This window comes from Cervus elaphus, chromosome X (genome assembly GCF_910594005.1).
Source record: "Cervus elaphus chromosome X, mCerEla1.1, whole genome shotgun sequence".
NCBI classification, from domain to species: Eukaryota; Metazoa; Chordata; class Mammalia; order Artiodactyla; family Cervidae; genus Cervus; species Cervus elaphus.
Genome location: NC_057848.1, coordinates 70,967,852 through 70,991,806, shown reverse-complemented (window position 1 = coordinate 70,991,806; position 23,955 = coordinate 70,967,852). Strand labels below are relative to the sequence as shown.

Below are 23,955 nucleotides of genomic sequence, written 5' to 3'. Positions count from 1 at the left end.
CAATGGTGAATGGTATTGTTTCCTTAATTTCTCTTTCTGTTATTTCATTGTTAGTATATAGGAATGCAAGGGATTTCTGTGTGTTCATTTTATATCCTGCAACTTTACTATATTCGTTGATTAGTTCTAGTAATTTTCTGATAGAGTCTTTAGGGTTTTCTATGTAGAGGATCATGTCATCTGCAAACAACGAGAGTTTCACTTCTTCTTTTCCTATCTGGATTCCTTTTACTTCTTTTTCTGCTCTGATTGCTGTGGCCGAAACTTCCAACACTATGTTGAATAGTAGTGGTGAGAGTGGGCACCCTTGTCTTGTTCCTGATTTCAGGGGAAATGCTTTCAATTTTTCACCATTGAGGGTGATGCTTGCTGTGGGTTTGTCATATATAGCTTTTATTATGTTGAGGTATGTTCCTTCTATTCCTGCTTTCTGGAGAGTTTTAATCATAAATGAGTGTTGAATTTTGTCAAAGGCTTTCTCTGCATCTATTGAGATAATCATATGGCTTTTATCTTTCAATTTGTTAATGTAGTGTATTACATTGATTGATTTGTGGATATTAAAGAATCCTTGCATTCCTGGGATAAAGCCCACTTGGTCATGGTGTATGATTTTTTTAATATGTTGTTGGATTCTGTTTGCTAGAATTTTGTTAAGGATTTTTGCATCTATGTTCATCAGTGATATTGGCCTGTAGTTTTCTTTTTTGTGGCATCTTTGTCTGGTTTTGGAATTAGGGTGATGGTGGCCTCATAGAATGAGTTTGGAAGTTTACTTTCTTCTGCAATTTTCTGGAAGAGTTTGAGTAAGATAGGTGTTAGCTCTTCTCTAAATTTTTGGTAGAATTCAGCTGTGAAGCCATCTGGTCCTGGGCTTTTGTTTGCTGGAAGATTTCTGATTACAGTTTCGATTTCTGTGCTTGTGATGGGTCTGTTAAGATCTTCTATTTCTTCCTGGTTCAGTTTTGGAAAGTTATACTTTTCTAAGAATTTGTCCATTTCATCCAAGTTGTCCATTTTATTGGCATAGAGCTGCTGGTAGTAGTCTCTTATGATCCTTTGTATTTCAGTGTTGTCTGTTGTGATCTCTCCATTTTCATTTCTAATTTTGTTAATTTGGTTCTTCTCTCTTTGTTTCTTAATGAGTCTTGCTAATGGTTTGTCAATTTTGTTTATTTTTTAAAAAAACCAGCTTTTAGCTTTGTTGATTTTTGCTATGGTCTCTTTAGTTTCTTTTGCATTTATTTCTGCCCTAATTTTTAGGATTTCTTTCCTTCTGCTAACCCTGGGGTTCTTCATTTCTTCCTTCTCTAATTGCTTTAGGTATAGAGTTAGGTTATGTATTTGGCTTTTTTCTTGTTTCTTTATGTAAGCCTGTAATGCTATGAGCCTTCCCCTTAGCACTGCTTTTACAGTGTCCCATAGGTTTTGGGTTGTTGTGTGTTCATTTTCATTCATTTCTATACATATTTTGATTTCTTTTTTGATTTCTTCTATGATTTGTTGGTTATTCAGAAGCGTGTTATTTAGCCTCCATATGTTTGAAGTTTTAACAATTTTTTTCCTGTAATTGAGATCTAATCTTACTGCACTGTGGTCAGAAAAGATGACTGGAATGATTTCAATTTTTTTGAATTTTCCAAGACCAGATTTATGGCCCAGGATGTGATCTATTCTGGAGAAGGTTCCGTGTGCACTTGAGAAAAAGGTGAAGTTGATTGTTTTGGGGTGAAATGTCCTATAGATATCAATTAGGTCTAGCTGGTCCATTGTGTCATTTAAGGTTTGTGTTTCCTTGTTAATTTTCTGTTTAGTTGATCTATCCATAGTTGTGAGTGGGGTATTAAAGTCTCCCACTATTATTGTGTTACTATTAATTTCCTCTTTCATACTCGTTAGCGTTTGCCGTACATATTGTGGTGCTCCTATGTTGGGTGCATATATATTTATAATTGTTATATCTTCTTCTTGGATTGATCCTTTGATCATTATGTAGTGTCCTTCTTTGTCTCTTTTCACATCCTTTATTTGAAAGTCTATTTTATCTGATATGAGTATTGCGACTCCTGCTTTCTTTTGGTCTCCGTTTGCATGAAATATTTTTTTCCAGCCCTTCACTTTTAGTCTGTATGTGTCCCTTGTTTTGAGGTGGGTCTCTTGTAGACAGCATATATAGGGGTTTTGTTTTTGTATCCATTCAGCCAATCTTTGTCTTTTGGTTGGGGCATTCAACCCATTTACATTTAAGGTAATTATTGATAGGTGTGGTCCCGTTGCCATTTACTTTGTTGTTTTGGGTTCACGTTTATACAACCTTTCTGCATTTCCTACCTAGAGAAGATCCTTTAGCATTTGTTGAAGAGCTGGTTTGGTGGTGCTGAATTCTCTCAGCTTTTGCTTGTCTGTAAAGCTTTTGAATGTGTGTATTTTTTATGATTGATTTGTAAGAGTCTTGTATATATTTTGGATATGAAGTATTTATATGTAATAGCAGTTATAAATATCTATAGATAGATATCGTTAGGTAGATACCTTATTTACTGAACCAAAGATCTTAATTTTTACATATTTGTTAGTTGATTTCTTTATAATTTGTGCCTTTTGTAACTTGTTTGAAAATTTCACTCCTCTGAGGTTGTAAAGATATCTACCAATATTGTTTTCAAAAGTTTACATTGTTTTACAGTTTGCAAAAACTAAGATCATGGCATCTGGTCCCATTACTTCATGGCAAATAGATGGGGAAACAATGACATACTTTATTTTCTTAGGCTTCAAAAATTACTGCAGGTGGTGACTGCAGCCATGAAATTAAAAGATGCTTGCTCCTTGGAGGAAAAGTATGACAAACCTAGACAGCGTATTAAAAAGCAGAGACATTACTTTGCCAGCAAAGGTCCATCTAGTCAAAGCTATGGGTTTTTCCAGTAGTCATGTATGTATATGAGAGTTGGACCATAAAGAAGGCTGAGAGCCAAAGAATTGATGCTTTTGAACTGTGGTGTTGGAAAAGACTCTTGAGAGTCCCTTGGACTGCAAAGAGATCAAACCAGTCAATCCTAAAGGAAATCAATCCTGAATATTCATTGGAAGGACTGATGCTGAAGCTGAAACTCCAATACTTTGGCCACCTGATACAAAGAGCCGACTCATTAGAAAAGACCCTGATGCTGGGAAAGATGGAAGGATGGAGGAGAAGAGGATACAGAGGATGAGATGGTTGGATGGTATCACCGACTCAATTGACATGAGTTTGAGCAAGCTCCAGGAGTTGGTGATGGACAGGGAGGCCTGGTGTGTTGCAGTCCATGGGGTTGCAAAGAGTTGGACGACTGAGTGACTGAACAACAATGGTTTACAAGCAAGTCTTTATTACTCCACTTGGACTTGATGTTTTAGTATGCTGAGATAAAGATCTAATTTTACATTTTTATTTATTTGAATAGCTAATTTCTCAGTACTAGTTGTTTAATGATATTTCTCCCAATGGTCTGCAATGAAAATTCAGTCATATATCATTTTAACCTATGTGTGAGTTGGTTCCTTGAATATCTACTGTGTTCCACTAGTATATTTGCTTGTCTTATCGCTTCTTGGCCTTTTGGTTAAGATCAGGTGTAGTATATTTCCTTATCCTGGGGCCAATCCTAAACTTATCTTTTATAGTGTAGATTAAAATTTGATCTTGATATCAGGTAAGTCTCCCTACCTTGTTCTTCTTTAGGAGTGCATTGACTATTTTAAGATATTTGCTCTTTTCATATACAATTTAGAATCAATTTAACTTCCCCTGCGAAAAAATCGGAAATTTTATTGGAATCACCTTGAATCCATACACATTTGGTCAAAACTGCATTAAATTCTTTGCAAATCTCTTTAATGTCTGGCTTAATAACAGAGAGTTAGTTTGTCATAACTGCTTTTGTATTCAGTCTGTTGCATTATATTGTTTTGGCTGAAGTATATATAAAAGAAATCTGGCCTCACACAGATACATAGTTGGAAAACTGATATATATTCTAATAGCTTTTTTACATAAATGTGGATATTCTTTTATATTTCACCAAACTCAAGTTGTAGTTTCTTAAAATTTAAAATGTGTATTCTGAAACCATATTAATGAATCTTTCATATTCAATTATATCCATTGATCTCGCCAACTGTGCACAAGGTTTTCCTTTTCTCCACTGCCTCACTTACACTTGTTACATGTTGTCTTTTTGATGATAGCTGTTTGACAGGTGTGAAGTGATATCTCATTGTGGTTTTGATTTGAATTTCCCTGGTGATTAGTGATGTTGAACATCTTTTCATGTGCCTATTGGCTATCTGTATGTCTTCTTTGAAAAAATGTCTATTCAGGTCCTCTGCCCATTTTTTATTCAGATTGTTTTGTTGACATTGATTTGTATGTGTTCTTTATATATTTTGACTATTAACAACTTATCAGACACATCAGTTGCAAATATCTTCTCCCATTCAGTAGGCTACTTTTTGTCTTGTTAAAATCTAAATTAATAAAGATGGAAGTTTACAATACCTAGAGGTGTATATGAATAAGATGTTTCATATGTTTCTTTTTCTAATTTTCACACTTTCTTTGCTGAAGTTTTACTAGATACAGTTCAAGATTGTGGCTCTGTAATATAGTCAGTATTCTGTTTAGTTGTTAAGGTAAGAATGATATAATTTAGCTTGTAGGCAAGTAGGTAATGTTAATAAAGCTAATTTTACAGACCAGTATTTTTACCCAGATAGAAGTTCACCTTTTAGGGTAAGGGAGAGATAAATTGGGAGGTTGGGGTTAACAGATACAAACTGCTCAATACAAAGTAGATAGCAATGACCTACTGTATGGCACAGGGAACTATAATCAATATCCTGTAATAAACCATAATGGCTAAGAACATGAAAAAATATATATATATATATGACTGATTCACTGTGTTGTACACCAGAAACTAAGACAACATTATAAATCAACTGTACTTCAATAATAATAAAAACTTCTCGTTTTAGACAGCATTTTGCTCACAATGCTGCTCATGCTATGGGATAAGTACTATAACTGCCTCCATTTTATAGATGAGAAGATTAAGGCACAGATATCTTAAATAACTTACCTAAGGTAACATTGCTAGTAAGTAGCAGAGCCAAAAATTGAAGTCAGACAATCTGGCTTTGGCATTCACGATTTAACCAGGATGCTTTCTTCACAGTGGGCTTCCCAGGTGGCGCTAGTGGTAAAGAACCTGCCTGCAATGCAGGAGACATAAGAGACATGGGTTCAGTCCCTGGGTCTGGAAGATCCCCTGTAGGAGGGCATGGCAATCCACTCCAGTATTCTTACCTGGAGAACCCCATGGACAGAGGAGCCTAGTGGGTTACAGTCCATGGGGTTACAAAGAGTTGGACACAAGTATAGCAACTGAGCATGTTCTTCACAGCTACTTCATCTAGTTCCACAACCTAAGCTGCAGCAAAAATTATATTGGCCTAGAAGAGTTTCAAAGTGCCATTAGCCATACAAAACATTCATTTGTGTTCTTTGAATAAGTTCTGAGGATCTAATATGCAGCATGGTGACTATAGTTCACAATACTGTATTGTGTACATGAGAGTAGCTCCTACCCATTCTCACCAAAAACAAAACTAAAACCCATCACTAAGTACATGAGGTGATGGAGGTGTTAACTAACCTTACTGTGGTATCATTTTGCAATATTCACATGTATCAAATCATCACGTTGTACATCTTACACTTTCACATTATATGCCAATGGTATTTCAATAAAGCTGGGAAGAAAGTAGGATGGAGTAACTTATGGAGAGTAATGATTCGAATTTGAGTTGTTTTCTCAAAGTTCCTCAGAGCTGTGGCAAAATGTTAATAGAGAAATGGCGTAAGGAGAGCTGGCCTTTTCCTGGAGCTGACAGTATTTACATGCAAGGCTTTTTGGAGATTTCCCAGGTCCACTTGGTTTTCCAACTAGTTGTTTTCATTGCTGATGATTCCACGCAGGCTCTGCAAGAACAAGGACTGTGCCCATTTCCTGGCTGCAGCCCCTTCAACCTGCCGCCCACATCCAGGGCCTAACCCCATGGGACTGCCTGTAGGTGTTTACTGCCTGGAATGAGGAATGGCTTTTGCTGTGACAGCTTCTCTGGTGCCTCTGGCATAGGACAATACCTTTCCATAGACCCATAAATTCAGGAAGAAGGCAGCCTCTTAGAGTTCTGAGTTACTTCCTAACTAGGGAAACTGAAGGAAGGATCACAAAATTGCCTACAAAGCAGAGCCTCATGAGTTGCAATTATAATAAAGAGCAATGACTCAGCAGACCACAACCTACACACACAGGCATAGAGGCCCCTGGCAGGGCTCCTCAGAGGGCGGGCCTGGCTCTGGGACCCACAGGGAAGATCCAAATTGGCCTTAGGATATTTTCTGGTAGATTTTGGCTTGAACCTACTCCATGTGACATCCTTGTTCTGTTTTATATGCAACATAAGGTATAGAAGATGGAGCAGACAAGCCCTAATCTTTCAAGTGTGCCTGTTTCTGAATGCCATGACAACCAGCCCAAGAAAACATTTACCCTTTTTCACCCTGTTTCCCAAAGTGTGCGAGTGATTTACCACTGACAACACTCCTATTGGAGCCTATCGTTTTTCTGGCCAACATGTTTGAAAGCTGCACTGAGTCACTGCCCTGGATCTGGTCCCCTGCAAACACTCTCTGAGATGAATCAAATATCGGTGGACTCTAAGCCATGGATTTTTGCCCCACTGTGCCAGTGTGGTACTTCACAGATTATAAGGTCAAATCCATTTATCAGCTGATTCTAATGATTTTGGTAGATGATCGTCCTACTAAGCATGAGAAAACTATGTGAGCTATTGTACTCAGGGGAGAAACTAGTGTTCCAAAGAAGTGAACTTCATACTTCTGGAAACTAGAGATTTTCAGACAAATTTTGCTCCTTTCGGGTTTGCTATTGGAGATGTATTGACAAGAATTGTTTCAATTACACAATACAGGCACTGCACCATGAGACCTGCTTTGTGAAAAGTTTTCAAGAATCAGAAGACTAAGGTTGTAATACGGTGGTAGCTTACTCTCATTGCCAGAATATTCTTCTGGCAGGGGATTCAGAGCCTCCCTGGGAGTAGATTGGGAATTGGGCTTCAGTGTCAGTGGTTTTCACATGTGGGAGGAGTTCAAAAGGAAGAAGCTACCAGTTACTGAGCTCCTGGTACATGCCAGGCGCGATGCTAGGCCCCTTATGTGTATAATATTATACAATTTAGACCTTACATTGACACCACAAGGTAGATATTATTTTCCTTTTTTAATTACTGCTTTTAAAACAAATGATAATCCATCACAACAGGCTAAATTTATTCTTATATTTTTGCTTTCAGTTAATTTTTAAAATATTTATGTATTTATCTGGCTGTGCCAGGTCTTAGTTGTGGCACACAGCATCTTCAATCTTCATTTGGACAAGCAGGACTTTTACTCATAGCACATAAATTCTTAGTTGTGGCATGTGGGAACTAGTTCCCTGGCCAGGGATCAAACCTGGGCCCCCTGCTTTGGGAGTGCAGAGTCTTAGCTGCTGGACCACTAGAGAAGTCCCTAGTTAATTTTTAAATTGAAGTATAGTTGATTTACAGTGTTGGGCTAGTTTCTGGTGTACAGCTGATTCAGTTTTACAATATGTGTGTGTATGTGTATATATATATATATATATATATATATATATATATATAATATATTTATATATCTTTTTTCATATTCTTTTCCATTATGGTTTATGATAAGATATTGAATATGCTGTCTCTGTGCTATATAGTAGGAATCTGTTGTTTATCTATTTTATATATAGTAGTTTGTATCTGCTAATCCCAAACTCCTAATTTATCCCTCCCTACCCTCTTTCCTGGAGTAATGGACAAATTTGGCCTTGGAGTACAGAATGAAGCAGGGCAAAGGCTAAAGGAGTTTTGCTAAGAGAACGCACTGGTCATAGCAAACACCCTGTTTCAAAAATACAAGAGAAGACTCCACACACGGATATCACCAGATGGTCAATACCGAAATCAGACTGATTATATTCTTTGCAGCCAAAGATGGAGAAGCTCTATACAGTCAGCAAAAACAAGACTGGAAGCTGACTGTGGCTCAGATCATGAACTCCTTATTGCCATATTCAGACGTAAATTGAAGAAAGTAGGGAAAACCACTAGACCATTCAGGTATGACCTAAATCAAATCTCTTATGACTATATAGTGGAAGTGAGAAATAGATTCAAGGGATTAGATCTGCTAGACAGAGTGCCCGAAGAACTATGGACAGAAGTTTGTGACATTGTACAGGAGGCAGTGATCAAGACCATCCCCAAGAAAAAGAAATGTAAAAAGGCAAAATGGTTGTCTGAGGAGGCCATACAAACAGCTATGAAAAGAAGAGAAGTGAAAGGCAAAGGAGAAAAGGAAAGATATACCCATTTGAATGCAGAATTCCAAACACTAGCAAGGAGAGATAAGAGCAATGTATGGCAAAAACTACTACAATACTGTAAAGTAATTAGCCTCCAACTAATATAAATAAATGAAAAAAAAGTTAAGAAAAAAAAAAGAAAGCCTTCCTCAGTGCAAAGAAATAGAGGAAAACAATAGAATGGGAAAGACTAGAGATCTCTTCAAGAAAATTAGAGATACCAAGGGAATATTTCATGTAAAGATGGGCTCAATAAAGGACAGAAATGGTATGAACCTAACAGAAGCAGAAGATATTAAGAGGTGGCAAGAATACACAGAAGAACTATATAAAAAAGATCTTCATGACCCAGATAATCAAGATGGTGTGATGACTCACCTAGAGCCAGACATCCTGGAATGTGAAGTCAAGTGGGCCTTAGGAAGCATCACTATGAACAAAGCTAGTAGAGGTGATGGCATTCCAGTTAAACTATTTCAAATCATAGAAGACAATGCTGTGAAAGTGCTGCACTCAATATGCTGGCAAGTTTGAAAACTCAGCAGTGGCCACAGGACTGGAAAAGGTCAGTTTTCATTTTAATTACAAAGAAAGGCAGTGCCAAAGATTGCTCAAACTACTGCACAACTGCACTCATCTCACATGCTAGTAAAGCAATGCTCAAAGTTCTCCAAGCCAGACTTCAAAAGTATGTGAACCGTGAACTTCTAGATGTTCAAGCTGGATTTAGAAAAGGCAGAGGAAGCAGAGGTCAAATTGCCAACATCTGTTGGATCATCGAGAAAGCAAGAGAGTTCCAGAAAAACATCTACTTCTGCTTTATTGACTATGCCAAAGCCTTTGACTGAGTGGATCAAAACAAACTGTGGAAAATTCTGAAAGAGGTGGGCATACCAGACCACCTGACCTGCCTCTTGAGAAACCTGTATGCAGGTCAGGAAGCACTAGTTAGAACTGGACATGGAACAACAGACTGGTTCCAAATTGGGAAAGGAGTATGTTAAGGCTGTATTTTGTCACCCTGCTTATTTAACTTATATGCAGAGTACACCATGAGAAATGCCAGGCTGGATGATGCACAAGCTGGAATCAAGATTGCTGGGAGAAATATCAATAACCTCAGATGTGCAGATGACACCACCCTTATGGCAGAAAGTGAAGAAGATCTAAAGAGCCTTTTGATGAAAGTGAAAGAGGATTGCTTCCATGTCCTGGCTATTATAAACAGTGCTGTGATGCAACCTAGATGCCCATCAGCAGATGAATGGATAAGGAAGCTGTGGTACATATACACCATGGAATATTACTCAGCTGTTAAAAAGAATTCATTTGAATCAGTCCTAATGAGATGGATGAAACTGGAGCCCATTATACAGAGTGAAGTAAGCCAGAAAGATAAAGAACATTACAGCATACTAACACATATATATGGAATTTAGAAAGATGGTAATGATAACCCTATATGCAAAACAGAAAAAGAGACACAGAAATACAGAACAGACTTTTGAACTCTGTGGGAGAAGGCGAGGGTGGGATGTTTCAAAAGAACAGCATGTATACTATCTATGGTGAAACAGATCACCAGCCCAGGTGGGATGCATAAGACAAGTGCTCGGGCCTGGTGCACTGGGAAGACCTAGAGGAATCGGGTGGAGAGGGAGGTGGGAGGGGGGATCGGGATGGGGAATACGTGTAAATCTATGGCTGATTCATATCAATGTATGACAAAACCCACTGAAATGTTGTGAAGTAATTAGCCTCCAACTAATAAAAAAAAAAAAAAAGAAAGTGAAAGAGGAGAGTGAAAAAGTTGGCTTAAAACTCAACATTCAGAAAACTAAGATCATGGCATCTAGTCCCATCACTTCATGGGAAATATGGGGAAACAATGGAAGCAGTGACAGAGTTTACTTTTTTGGGCTCCAAAATCACTGCAGATGATGACTGCAGCCATGAAATTAAAGGATGCTTTCTCCTTGGAAGAAAAGTTATGACCAACCTAGACAGCTTATTAAAAAGCAGAGACATTACTTTGCCAGCAGAAGTCTGTCTAGTCAAAGCTGTGGTTTTTCCAGTAGTCATGTATGGATGTGAGAATTGGACTATAAAGAAAGATAAGTGCAGAAGAATTGATGCTTTTGAACTGTGGTGTTGGAGAAGACTCATGAGAGTCCCTTGGACTGCAAGGAGATCCAACCAGTCCATCCTAATGGAAATCAGTCCTGCATATTTATTGGAAGGACTGATGTTTAAGCTGAAACTCCAATACTTTGGCCACCTGATGTGAAGAACTGACTCATTTGAAAAGACCCTGATGCTGGGAAAGGTTGAAGGCAGGAAGAGAAGGGGACAAAAGAGGATGAGATGGTTGATTGACATCACCGACTCAATGGACATGAGTTTGAGTAAGCTCCAGGAATTGGTGATGGACAGGTAAGCCTGGCGTGCTGCAGTCCATGGGGTCGCAAAGAGTCGGACATAACTGAGCGACTTAACTGAAATGAACCGAACTGAACCCTCTTTCCCCTTTGATTACCTTAAGTTTGTTTTCTATGTCTGTGAACCTATTTTTGTTTTGTAAATAAGTTAATTTGTATCATATTTTACATTCCATATGCGAATGATATAATAAGATGTTTGTCTTTCTCTGCCTGAGTATACACCTATTAGAATGGCCAAAATGTAAAACATTGATAACACCAAATGCTAGTGAGGATGTGGAGCAATAGGAACTCTCATTCATTGCTGGTGGGAATGCAAAATGCAACTTTGGAGGACAGTGTGGTACTTTCCTAAAAAATACATATAATCTTATTTAGCAACCCAGCAGTTTGCTTCTTGGATATTTGGAAGCTTCTGTTCACATGAAATCCTGCACAGGTATGTTTATAACAGCTTTATTCATAGTTGCTAAAACTTGGAAGCAACCATGATGTCCTTTAGGAAGTGGATGGATAAACTGTGGTCCATCCAGGTGATGCAATGTTATTTAGTGCTAAAAAGGAATGAGCTATCAAGACATGAAAAGGCATGGATGAAAACTAAGTGATACAAGATGACTTGAAGAGGCTATATACTGTGTGCTATATGACATATATTCTGACTATATGACATTATGGAAAAGACAAAACTATGGAGACATTATAAGATCAGTGGTGTCAAGAGGTAGGAGGGAGGGATGGGTAGGAAGATCACAGAAGATTTGCAGCATAGTGAAACTGTTCTGTATGATACCTATGATAGTGGATACGTGTCATTTTACATTTGTCAAAATACATAGAATATACAACACCAAGAGTGAACCCTAATGCAAACTATGGACTCTTGAGTGATAGTGATGTGTCTGCATAGGTTCACTGATTGTAACAAATGTAGCATGTGGTTTGGGAGTTTAATGGTGTAGGAAGTTGGGAGTGTACAGAGGCAGGGAGTATATGAGAACTCTATGCTTTCTACTTGATTTTGCTGTGACCTGTTAACTGTTCTAAAGTATAAAACGAATTCAAAAAAAGATTACAGTGAAACAATAAATGAGACAGGAGGGCAGGAAATTTAAGAAATCTCCCCATGTTTACACAGTAAGTATTGTTTAGAAGTCAATCTACTGGTAAAGATCATGGAATGGTCTTAATTCATGTAAGGTCTGAGCCTGATGGCCTGCGTTCTGGCTTCAACATGGGGAGAAGGGTCTGTGAACTAATCAAGGTTGTTCAAAAAGTTGTGGTAAAGATATATGTTCATTGTTCTGGAGAGAATCCATCTAGCTTTCATAAAAATTCCCCAAAAGTTAAGAATCACATTGAACTCATGATATTGGGAATAACTCCATGGATAAAGCCAGGAAGCCAACTTTGGAAACTATTTAGTATAATCAGTTTGAGAGTAATGGTTACAACATGTTCCAACCTGTCTAGATTAGGAATGCTTAGAAAAGTAGAAGTGTATTATTCCTGTTTGTAGCTGGGGCAGCACACTATAACATGAGACTTTCCTAAGGTTGATATTTCAGGGCGAATTATATTCTCTGAATATACAAGAGCTTCTTATGTGGTCATTGGAGACATTACTTTGAGAAATTCAAGTTAGATTTGTTAGAGAAGAACAGGATGTTAAAATTCCACATTTCTTAGTGTACACAAGAGACAGTGATTCTGAGAGATGAAGAAGAGCTTGCCCATCAAGCAAGTTAGTAGCTGAGTCAGAAATGAACCAAGGTCTCTCACCTCCCAGGCTAATATTCTTTTCAGAGAGGTAACTTCTCTCACCCATTATATATTGTTTCTCTGACCAATTATATCCAAATGCTTATTGGAGATTTCTACTCAGATACTCCTCTCAGGCAGTTCACACACAGAACACCTAAAATCAAACTCATCATTACCCTTCTGCACCTCTCAACACATCCTCTGTTAACTTCCATCTCCATTCTCCCTTGTCCCCACAATCCCTCAAGCTGCTGTCAAATTTCTCTGCTATCCTTATGTTCCAGTTATTTATTGCTGCATAACAAATATCTCAAGGTAGTGGCTTAACATAACAACATTTATTTCGCTCATGAGTATGCAGTTTAAGTAGGGTTCTGCTCTACTCGGCCTCAGCCAAATGCCTCAACAGCTAGAGGCTGAAATCATCGGAGGGCCTATTCACTTATTCACAATATCTTGCAGTTGCCCACAAGTAGCCTTTCCATGTGACCACATGGCTTCCTCACATCATGCTGGCTGAGTTCCAAGAGCAAGCATCCCAAGAAAGGGATGGAATGGGCAGGCGGAAGTCATACTGCCTTTTAGGATCTGGTCTACATTGTGAAAGCAGGAACAAAAGCCTGACAGGTTCAGAAAGAGGGGAAATACACTCCACCTTTCAGTAGGGGAGCAGCAATGTCCTGCAAGAGCATATAGTCCAAAAATATTGGTAAATTATCTTGAGATCATTCTTCAAGGCACTAGTCTCTGAGAGCTACTTCCTATATTGGGATTTGGAGACTACTTGTTTAGTTTTCCAGAGCTCAAAAACAAAAGTGTGTGGTGTTAGTATTACAGAATGGCAGTGCTAATCTGATTTCCTCATTTTTCTCCATAAGATCTAATAATATACCCGCTAGAACGTCAAAAAACCCCTCATATACTGTAACATCTAAGTTACATAGTACCAGTACCATATAATCATACCAGTATCACACCATATGATACCAGTACCTTATTATAATCACTACTACCAGGTGGAGTAGAGTAGAAGAAAAGTTTGATTATACATACATCTAAAGTCTCTTATAGCCCTTAGATTCTCGAATTTGTGAAGTGAGAAAATGGCTTTTGGTCCATCAATTTTCACAATTTTAGTTCAATCAGAAAAACATTCTATTGAATCCAGTGTGTTAAAGTAGGTATCAATCTCACTCTAGCTGCTCAGAATCTTTCAGATTTATTTCAGATTGGAAAATAATTATCTATACTGCTGCTGCTCTAGATCAACTTAATCATCTCCAAAAGTTTGGTGAAGGCTCCCCAAAGCACTGGAGCTATGATTCAGTGAAGGTCAAGAGAAGGAAACTGAGCAAAGTGACCCAGTTGGCTTTCCAGGTTCCAGAGGGAAGCCATTCACTAGCCATGCATTCCTCAACTTTAATACATGCCAGGGAGATGGTCTTTAGCAGATTATATTCCACTTGTGCAAATTTCCCACACTATGAAGTCCACAAGGGAAGACTGGTAGGACGACAGTATTTTTATATCTATTTTTCGTAAGGACTTTACTCTTGGAATGTCAGTCTATTAGTAGTGCTGCTAGAGATTTAAACAGCTCAAGGACCATTGAAATTTAGATTGCATATTTATCTAAAGCATCTCTCCAAAACTTTGTAAAGATGGAAAAGAGCAACAAATGGGTAGCAAAGGTGAATTTGTAAAGCACTATACCACTGACTGGTTCAAGCTAATTTTCAGAGCTATTAAAATCTCTGTTAACGGGATTTTTATTTAAATAGGAGTTAAATATTATGGATTGTCTCCCTCCCTTGCTCCTAATCTCCCACCACACCCCCACCTCCATCCCGAACAGAGACATACACCCTCCTACCTCACAAAGACTGAAATTGATTAGTTGAGCCCTGCAAATAAATACATTAACCACATTAGGGCCAACTTAAGGAAACAGTGTTTCTCAAAGTGCAGGCCTCAGACCATTAATGGGTCCCTGATGGTCTCCCTCAAGCGGTTGCGAGAGTATCATAGTTTTATGGAAAAGACAATGAAATTAATTCATTCACATATACTCCCAAGATTAAAAATATAAGATAAATTATAATGGTCACAGAAATTCTGTAATGTTCCTAGAGATCATTGCAGTCTTAAGGGACAGAATTTATCAGATTAGGCTTGTCTTGCCTAATCATTCAGTTACAAGATGGCTGTTTGCTTTTGTATGTTATTTTGTGGATGTTATATTTTTTGTTGTTCCTGTTGTTTATTGTGCTCATATATTCTCAATTCAAAAAACTGAATCAATGACTCTAAATGGTCCAATGAAGTATAAAAGAACTCAAGAAAATGGCAACATAAATATAACTAAAAATAGTGTAAACTTAGTGAGCAAGACTCAATTACAAATATAGACTGTGTATCTGTGTGTTCTGTAACAAGTGAATGTGTGATTTTGATTTTCACATAAGCAGCCAAAAAAAGAGAAAAGTGTGACTAGGAAATATGCTGATGACTAAGTTTAAAAATAAAACTTTTGCATGAAGGTTTGCATAAAGGTATCACAGCTTTTGTGTCCTTTTTTTAACAAATCACATAATATTGAATATTTCCAATGCAAGTATATTATAATGCTTTTTTAGTAACAAATTAATATTTTTTCACTAAAGCAAAGAATATGCCAAACTAGAGGTGCATTATCCAAGGATTTCCACCTTATAGCAGAATCAGGATGTGACAGAGGCTCCTAGAGGTCATTCAGATCCATGTTCCCCTTTCATTTACAGAAAGAGAAATTGTTGTGTTAGTTGGGTACATGGACAATCACAATAAATACACAAGTGCTCAGTTTCTTTGAAGCCATGTATCATGTGACTGAATTTTAGCCCATGGGATTTGAGGGAAAGTGATGCATGCAACTTTTAGGGTGTGTTTTTAAATGGACACCCTTCGAGATGAAGATGAGATGTGGTGGTGAGCCATATTGGACCATCTAGGTGAGGCTAACACTTGAGAGAAGCCAGGATAATAGGCTAGGAGGAGCCTTGATCTCTGGATAACTCGCTGAAACAGAGCCTCCAGGGCAATCTTGAACCTTCTAAAAGTCCAGACTATTATATGAGATAGAAGTCAACTTCTACTCTGTTGAAGACTCTGTTAATTTTAGTTTTTATTTCATGGAGTTAAGCACATACTCAGACTTAATACCCAGGTATAGGCTATTTGATTGCCCAGAAGATTGCACTAGCAGCTGCAAATTTAATGACAAATATTCTGTTTAGAGAGAAAGAAAAAAAAAAAGGTGTTAAACAACACTGTTGGATGTTACAAAACATCAGTTGCAAACAAAAGGAAGAGCAATTACTATCCATGTACCTGAAAGCAGGCATACCACACTACAGTTAAATGAAACCACTGATCTAGAGCATAAATCAACTCTTGGCGCATGTGTGTGGCATATATGACTGTTGCATTCAATGACTTTTATTATTGTTCTGTTCATCACTGACAACCCAGAGTACAGAAGGAGAGTGTTTTTTCTTCATTTAGTTAGTGATTCTTTTGTGAGTGATGATTTTTACTGGGGAAAACAGTGCATCTGGGTGAGTCTTGATAGAGAATCTGTGATGTGTACAGCAAGGAAAGGTGTTGGAAAACAAAGAAATGAGAGGTTGTGCCTGAACACCCGAGCAGATTTGTTCATGGAAAACAACTGATGCTTAACAACCTGTTTCCTGATTGTGTCTCAGTTTTTAAAGGAAGTGTGACAATCAGAAATATGATCAAAACATGGCCTTGAATTTCACTTCCTTCTTGGCTATTGTGAGAAGAATTAAGCAGTGAATTCAAGACACTGCTTTTCTAAGTTGAAGTATGATGGCTGTCAAGGGTCAAGATGCTTACATGTGTTAAAGAATGTATATCTATGTATAACTGAGTCACTTTGCTCTACAACAGAAATTAACACAACACTATAAATCAACTATACTTCAATTTAAAAATAAAGGTGCTACATGTGTTTTTGCAACAAAGGATGGGCTCTCTTTAAGATAGAAAAATAATGCCAGTGAAGACCATTCTGACTTTGAGAGACCTGCTTAAATGGGGCATTTTAGTGATTGGTTCTTTAACTAGAAGAGTCTGAATTGACCCCCTTCAAGGTGAAGTTGGCATGATGTTTTGTGTGAAGATTAACATCCAGAGATTCCTTAAAGCAACTGTACAGCACAGAGAACTCAGCTCAGTGCTATGTGATGACCTAGATGGGTAGGAGGGAGACTCAAGAGGGAGGGGATATATGTATATGTAGAGCTGATTTACAATGTTGTACAGCAGAAACCAACACAACCCTGTAAAGCAATTATATTCCAATAAACTTTTTAAAAATCTTATCAGAATTTTAAGAAATTATTATTTTTATTTTGTTTATTGGAGGATAATTGCTGTACAATATCATGTTGGCCTCTGCCATACATCAACATGAATCTGCCAAGGTATACATATGTCGCCTCCTTCCTGAACCCTCCTCCCATCTCCCAACCCATCCCATTAGGATTTTGATGAGAACTGAACAAAATATGTAGGTTAATTTCAGGAAAATTCACACATTCATAATGTTCACTTTTTCTTTCCAGGAACATGGTACATATTTCTTTCCATCATATCTTATTTGTACTTTATTTTTGCATACTTTTCTACATATAAGTAGAAACTTATACAACTAACTGTAGTGTTGGATAAGACTCTTGAGAGTCCCTTGGACTGCAAGGAGACCAAATCAGTCAATCCTAAAGGAAATCAGTCCTGAATATTCATTGGAAGGACTGATGCTGAAGCTGAAGCTCCAATACCTTGGCCACCTGATGCGTAGAGCTGACTCATTGTAAAAGACCCTGTTGCTGGGAAAGATTGAAGGCGGGAGGAGAAGGGGACAACAGAAGATGAGATGGTTGGATGGCATCACTGACTCAATGGACATGAGTTTGAGTAAGCTCTAGGAGTTGATGACGGACAGGGAAGCCTGGCGTGCTGCAGTCCATTGGGTCACAAAGAGTTGGACATGACTGAGTGACTGAACTGACCTGACGGACTATAATCCTTGTGCTGTATCACTTATTTTGCTGAACTACAGCATCAAGAATTTCAAAAGTGACTGTGGATTGAAATCTTTCTGAGTCCAAGCATGCCCGAAAATTATTTTACCTTTCTGCATCAAAGCTTATTTGGCTAGGGATAAGATTCAAACTCATTTTCATTTTCATTATCTCATTATCCTCTAACTTCCAACATCATTGATGAGAAGTCTGATGTGAATCTGATTCTTGGTCTTTTGTGTGTACTCTCTGACAGCTTTTAGGGTTTTTCATTTATTCTTGGGATTCTGAAATTTCACCAGGGCACATCTAAGTGAATGGTTTTTTCATTCGTTTTCTCTGATACTTGGTAGTCCTTTGTATCATTAAAATGTCATGTCTGTCTCTAGCTCTGTGAAAATTTCTTCCATTATTTCTTTATTCTTTTCCCTCTGTCATCTCTGTCATCTTTTTTTCTAGAATTCTTATTGGAAACAGTTGCCCAGTTAATTACCCCAAGAGTTATCCTGGAGCCCCTCCAGCCACTTCTGTCTATTGTCTGTGAGCTTGGAATGATCTCATGTGCATATATTGGCTTTAGTTTCAGTCCAATCTGCTTTCTATCTTCCAGAGATTCCTGAACATTTCTGGCCTCCTGATGGCAATCTCTCTTGTTTATCAGCACTGCTTTACATTGATTGCCTTCCTATAAAACATATTCTTCTGTATTTTCTAATGAAGTTAGGCAGAAAGGGTTGAAGAAATATGTTCTTAATCTGCTATCTTGAGCCAAGCCTCCACTTTATTTTTGTCTTATTGTAGAGGATATGATTTATGTTGGCTCACGACCTTTGGAGAACTAGGCAGTTTTAAAATAGCAAATACATAAACATGAGTAAACAGCATAGAAATTATCAAGATATTGCCTGTTCATTTTCCACTAACCCCTGAAACTTTGAAAGCAGCTGGTTCTGTGTTATATTGTGAACTGTCTGGGGTCTTGTGTCCCAAACCACAGGGGCTCTAGAGGAGGGATATGATCTCTGTGTGGCAGAAGATTATTCCAGATTCCTCAGGCCCGCAAGTGGGAGGAAGAAGTAGATTATAAGACTCACCCATCAAGGGACGACATCCATTTGTTTCATTGGTCTATTACTTGTCCCAGAGCCATATCCATTGCTCAAAAACTGATTGGAAGAAAGCACTTGTTGCCCAGCAAAAAGGTACAAGTTATGCCTTCACACTTCTCTTTTCCTGTTCCTCTTTTTTTTTTTTTAATGTGGTCAATTGGTTTCTTTTTTTATTGTATTGAAGTATAGTTGATTTGCATCCTTTCTTGCTCTTATATTGATGCCAGAAGGAGATTTTGACCAGTAAGACCCTGTGGATGGGCTTCCCAGGTGGTGCTAGTGGTAAGGAACCCACCTGCCAATGCAGGAGACAAAAGAGATGCAGTTTGATCCCTGGGTCAGGAAGAGCTACTGGAGGATACATGGCAACCCACTCCAGTATTCTTGCCTGGAGAATCCCCATGGACAGAGGGGGCTGGTGGGCTACAGTCCATAGGGTAGCAAAGAGTCAGACATGACTGAAGCGACTTAGTATGCACACACCCTGTAGGTACAATCTCAGAGGCAGCCACGTGTGAATTCCTCTTCCAGCAGTGGTCAGGGTACTTCCCCTATCCATTGGCAAAAAACAAGAGCTAAACATTCACTTAGTGCTTACTCTTCTGTCACCTTGTGAGTGCTTTATATGTGTAACCTCATTTCATGTTTACAACAATCCTCTCGGGCAGGTGTTGTGATACTCTTCAGTTTACAGATGAGAAAACTGGAGGTTGGGAGCATTAGTTGTCCATGTTCATATGGCAGGAGAGCCTAGATTCAAACCTAGACAGTTGGGTTCTGAGGTCCATATGTGGAACCAGTATGCCACCCTGCCTCTATGTCAGATCATTTTAGTACCCTTTCTCCACCTGATCTCTTAAAATGTCTTGAAGTCTATCTGTGGAGCACTGATCTTGATTCCAGAGTCTGTTGGGGCATGGCTTGGAGGTGCTCACCCTGGTCTTCTATTAGCCAATTCCAAGAAGTCAAGACACTGAGTCATATCTGAGCCAATGCACTGTGGCCCAATGCAATGTTCCCTCCAACGAAGCTGTCTTGCATGAAATATTATGGAGATCTGGTTGTAAATTCTCCTCATAAAAATCTGCAATGAATGGAAACAATTTCTGAAGTTATTATTAGTAAGGAAAAGTCATTGAACCTGTGTTGCACTATCCTTTAGAAATGATATGATACCTCTGTTTATTGATTTATGGGCCACACATTCGTGCATAAATGATTTTTTAACTCTGTCACACACCTCATAAAATGAGCAGGACCAATTTACAAATGATGTAACAGTCTCTCTTCTCCCAAAGGAGCTTTCTCCTTCCTGCCTGACAGACTCAGTGCCTTAAACCCAGCAGCCCATCTCTTAAGCATTCATTGTTGGCTGTGGTTATTTTTTCAGGATTGTGCTCATCACTTTTAACCATATTTATAAGGAGTGAGATATTATATTAAACCAGTGGATTGATGCAGTATTTAGATTAAAAACATTCCATTTTTGGCTCCATTTTGCCATGTTTCAGCCAAGTATACATATATCTATGGAATGCAATTTAGATTTTCGTTCACTTCTTGCTGGTTTTCTGCTAATTCATTTTCCCTTTGCTTTGTGGAAGATTCCCTTCTGTCTGGACATTTTTAACTCTTGAGAATTCCAGTAATATATGCTCTAAGAGAGGCAAATAATCCCACAGACAAGTCAGGTGGTCATATTCAAGGACAACAATCTGTTAGAAGTTAGCACAGGGTGTGTTGTGAGGACGCCATCTTGGTCGACGCCTGATAAAGGAAGAGCTAACTTCATGCTTTAATGATCTGAAAGGGCCGTTCCTGTGCACAGCCCTGTTCCTTAGATTTACAGATTGGAAACTGGGGAGGGAAATGTGTCTTGCCTGGAAAAGGTTAAAATAGATTTGTAGCCAAAGAGATATGTCTAAGGGAGATGTTTTTTTTCCTTTGAGACTTAAATAAGCTAAAAAAAACCCTGCCCTTCACTTAGATGGATTGAGTCCAGGTTTTCCCTTTTTAAAAAATAATTGAAACTGGAGACCCCCACCTCTAAGAGCAAAGGTCTGCTCTGAGGAGCCCTGTGTATGTGAGATCAGGTTTCCCTTACAAACAGGATTGGATTGGAAACCAGCCTGAACCGACCTCCCATCCCCACCTCACCCTGCCCCCAACCTGGAAATGAACCCAGGGAATCACTTCAAAGTCTCAAATCCTCAGTGTAACTAAAGTGCAATAGCCCTCCCCCCACCAAAAAAAGTGGGCTATCTCTAACACTCTTGGAAACTGAGTTAGCTCCAGCTGGCTGGGAGCTACATTTGTTAGGACTAAATATATGGAAAATAATATCAGTTACAACTCAAAGGAAAATTTTACACGTGGACTTCTTGAGTGTATAGCTTTGGTCTATATTGATCTGACTAACAACTATCCACTTTGCAAAAGAAGTAGCAGATTTTACTCAGCAGGATGGGGGAAGGGCAGACCTACTCTAAATGTAACCTACAGATCCTTTGTGTGCGTCTGTGTGTGCGTGTGTGTGTTGGGGTGGGTGATGTGTGTGAAGGGTGGGCAGGATGGGGATAGTGCTATTTGAGTTAAATCTCTTGCAATCATTTTCAACTTGACAACAAGATAACATATCACTGAAGAGCCTTGAATTTCAGCAGAAGCTAATTATACAGTGGATGGGCTGGGGCCATTCTGTCTTATCATCTTCTCTCTGCAAACTCTGCATTTTAAAAGTCTTCCAACCCACACAAAGACTACCTCACTGCTACTCAAAAGCCACTCCAGTGATGAATTTCCTTAGGGACACCTTCTGCTACCTCCTGTCCCCCCATTCCCCACCCCCACCACACACAACAGGCTTCATGATTACTCATGTTGTCAACATCTGGAAGGCATGTGAACATCTTCCAAGTTGAAACAGGTCTTGGGGTTTTGGTTCCATAAGTGAATTGTTAAGTGATTTTGTCTTTTCAATCCACATGACTAAGATGTAGATGCAATAAAGACATTTGTCTGCCAAGTCAGACTCCAGTTTCTCATACCCACTGCTCCCAGGGACTTCAGGGTAGCTATGTGTGTTCTTGAGAACAGAAATCTTTTCTTGTTCCTAATTTTTTATTAATCTGCTTTCAAAAGCTTGAATTTCGATTCAGGACCTAGATGTCTTAACAAGAAAAGTACAAAAGGCAGTGGAAATAGGAATCCGTGTGTTCCACCGCACAGAACAAAAAGATTCAGGTTGAAACTGACTCAAAATGGAATCCCACTTGAAAGTAGAATTTGCAGTAGGTACCAACGGCCTTTGAGTATCTGTGGGGAATTAATCTTTTTCCAAGTTACAAATAAGGGGTTCTTTGGATAAACAAAGATTTGAGGGAAAACAAACTGAAACTGCTATAAATCCAAGACAAAAATATTCAGAGTGGTAATGAGAGACATTTGGAAGAAATAGCATTGCAGATCTGAGTGCTTGATTTTAAGGAAGCAATCTATTTTTTTTTTTCTCAAAGAAAACCTTTTGAACTTTCAGAACTCCATTCATTTGTGTTGGTCCAATTTTTCAAGGCTAAAAAGGCCATCTGGGTGAAATTGACACTCGTTTCTGGGCATACATTACATGTCAGAACCAGATTACTGTTTTCCTGAACCCTCTCCACTGTTTCTTCCTCACTGATGAGTCATTACATTGGGAGTTGCCACCTCAGGTCACCCGAGAAAGTCTCCATACATCATTGTGGCTGGAATCTGTCACTTTTGACTGGCCCTTGTTTTGAAGTTTGCGATCTGGTGTTAGGGATGTCGGCGCCTGTTGATCTTTCTGCTCGAAGTCCTGGCATGGACTACTTGTTTAGCTTTTAGAGCCTTTTGGTTGATTAGACAGAGTGATTAAATCTCCCGGATATGTTCACTTACATTTAATGTTCTCGGACATTAATTTTAATGCGCTCTAAATGACTTGGCTTGATAAGGTGTTAAGTGACCTAAATGGATAGAAAACAGCTCAGGAACCTCAAACAGGCTTTCCCCTCGACTTGGGTGGGGGAGTTTCTGAACCAGAGACCTTGTGGGGAGAAGTCGTCAGTATATTTTCCATCTCTTCTTACTGGCAGGAGGCTACTGGTTGCTTGGTTTATGGGAAGGTTGTGAGTGAGCATGGCGTGATGTGAAAGGGCAAACTGATTGCCAAAGGGGCAAGCTTCAATCGCAGTGCATCCCTCAGACATTATTCAGAGAAACATTTCATTTCTGAAGATAAATCTGGTTTAACTACTAAAAAATAAAGCAATTTCCCCAAAGAGAAGTCATTCTGTATGTGGCTATTTCTTTTCTCTGCTGACCCCAAAGAAGGCAACAACTTTTAATCTCCCAAAACGGCACGGTTTCTGTGACTTGCCTTTCAGAATCAAGTATTTCATATTCAGCTCGCATCTCTGGGCCAGTTGTACCTGAAAATCACATCTGAAGAGGAAAATGTCAATTGACCCTTAATAATTGGCATTAACAAAAAAATGATTTCTAATCTATGGTGACTCTACTGCCTAGAGTCCTCATTAGGGCACCATCAATACATATTAAAATGCATGTTAAAATCAAGATCATCCAAAAAATATTTTAATTCTTATTTAATGACATTTGAATCATCGTCACATATGATAAAGAAATGAGGGTTGTGTGATTCAGCTAATGACATCTTTACTAATTTGAAAAAATCTTACAAAAGAATTCCCAGCTAATGATGATGGACTTGCTTTGTCTTGATAAGTAAAACCGTTGTCAGAAAAAGTTAATAGAGAAATCCTGTTTCAAAGTTACACTCTGTTGATTTTATATAAGCAATTTTAAGTTTTCTAAAATCTATGTTACATAAAATGACATTTGGAGGACAAATTATGGGTCTTTTGGTTTAAGAAGCATTCACTGGGTTGCCACTCAGGACGGTTACTAGAGATGCTGACGTGGAGAGGACAGAATTATGGAGACTAGCGCAGCCAGCAGGCAGGCACATGAATAGCAATGTTTTAAGATACAAAAGATACATGCA

General features: G+C 38.5%; 1 pseudogene; it reads left to right on the top strand.

The window, feature by feature from the left end:
• The first annotated feature begins 3,585 nt into the window (after positions 1-3,585).
• LOC122690916 lies at positions 3,586-3,741 on the top strand (annotated as a pseudogene).
• The last annotated feature ends 20,214 nt before the right edge of the window (positions 3,742-23,955 follow it).